Source organism: Myotis brandtii, unplaced genomic scaffold (assembly GCF_000412655.1).
Source record: "Myotis brandtii unplaced genomic scaffold, ASM41265v1 scaffold62, whole genome shotgun sequence".
NCBI classification, from domain to species: Eukaryota; Metazoa; Chordata; class Mammalia; order Chiroptera; family Vespertilionidae; genus Myotis; species Myotis brandtii.
In genome coordinates, this window is record NW_005370366.1 from 811338 (window position 1) to 813311 (window position 1974).

General features: G+C 43.9%; 1 pseudogene; it reads left to right on the plus strand.

Moving 5' to 3' along the window:
- The window catches only part of LOC106723660, an 11663-nt pseudogene extending 10434 nt beyond the window's left edge, over positions 1–1229 (plus strand).
- The last annotated feature ends 745 nt before the right edge of the window (positions 1230–1974 follow it).

The following is a 1974-nucleotide window of genomic DNA, read 5'->3' on the forward strand; positions in this document are numbered from 1 at the left end:
CAGCCACTGTGGAGAACAGTATGGAGTTTCCTCAAAAAACTAAAAATGGAACTTCCATTTGACCCAGTGATCCCACTTCTAGGAATATATCCCAAGAAACCAGAAACACCAATCAGAAAGGATATATGCATCCCTATGTTCATAGCAGCACAATTTACAATAGCTACGATTTGGGATCAGCCTAAGTGCCCATCAGCAGATGAATGGATTAGAAAACTGTGGTACATCTACACAATGGAATACTATGCTGCTGTAAAAAGGAAGGAACTCCTACCATTTGCAACAGCATGGATGGAGTTGGAGAGCATTATGCTAAGTGAAATAAGTCAGTCAGAGAAAGATAAATATCACATGCTCTCACTCATTTGTGGATTATAACGAACAACATAAACCGATGAACAAAAACAGATGTAGAGACTGAGAAGCATCAATCAGATGCTCAAAACTTGGAGGGAAAGCAGGGGAGGGTGGGGGTGAGAGGGAAAGGTCAACCGAAGGACTTGTATGCATGCATATAAGCATAAGTGATGGATGTGGACAACAGGGGGTGAGGGTGAGGGCAGGATTGGGGGGATGAGGGGACATTGGGGGGATAAGGACACATTTGTAATATCTTATTCAATAAAGGGAAAAAGAGAAAGAAGAAAGGAAGAAAGAAAATATGGGAAAGTTGAAGTGATTGAAATCATGACTGACCAAGGCAGTGGCAGGGAAAGGCTTTGCTTTTGTAGCCTTTGATGACTCAGTAGACAAGATTATCATTCAAAAATATCATACTGTGAATGGCCACAACTGTGGAGTAAGGAAAGCCCTGTCTAAGCAAGAGATGGCTAGTGCTTCATCCAGCCAAAGAGGTTGAAGTGGTTCTGGAAACTTCAGAGGTGGTCACGGAGGTGGTTTTGGTGGAAATGACAACTTTGGTCATGTAGAAAACTTCAGTGGTGGAGGTGGCTTTGGTGACAGCCATGGTGGTGGTGAATATGGTGGCAGTGGGATGGCTATAATGGATTTAGTAATGATGGAAGCAATTTTGGAGGTGGCCAAAACTACAATGATTTTGGCAATTATAATAATCAATCTTTAAATTTTGGACCCATGAAAGGAAGAAACTTTGGAGGCAGAAGCTCTGGCTCCTATGGTGGTGGAGACCAATACTTTGCCAAACCACAAAAGGTGGCTACAGCAATTCCAGCAGCAGCAATAGCTAAGGCAGTGGCAGGAAGTTTTAATTACTACCAAGAAACAAAGCTTAGCAGGAGAGGAGAGTCAGAGAACTGACAGGGAAGCTACTGGTTACAACAGATTTGTGAACTTAGCCAAGCACAGTGGTGACAGAGCCTCACTGCTACAAAAGAAGATAAGTTTTAGACAATACTCATATGAATGGACAAAAAACTTGAGGACTATATTTGTGACTAGTTGTATAACAGGTTATTTTAGTTTCTGTTGTAGAAAGTGTAAAGTATTCCAACAAAGGGTTTTTAGGTAGAGAAAAACCAAGATGGCGACATAGGTAAACACCGGAAATTGCTGCCTCGCACAACCACCTCAAAAAAACAACTAAAAGACAAAATGGATATCATCCAGAACCACAGGAAGGCTGGCCAAGTGGAAATTCTACAACTAGAAGGAAAGAGAAAAGCACACTGAGACTCAGAGGAGGTGCGGTGTGGAAGTAAAGTGCAGAGGTACGGAGGCGCACACGGAAAGGGCTGGCAACTGAGGACACTCATCCGGTTGTCTTTTTCAATTGGGAGGGAGACACACGCTCCTGCTCTGAACTCCACTTCCGGGTGAGTCTCTGAGGACCCAGACTCATACGGGAAAAAACTGAACTGTCTGGCATTGGGCAGAAATTGAGGGCGGCTTTCTCTCAGAGGTGCTTGTAGCACTTACCGTGGAACAGTGAGACCTGGGGCCTCTTAGGGCAGGACTGAGGATCAGCCATAGCTGTTTGCTCCACCCTGTTGATTC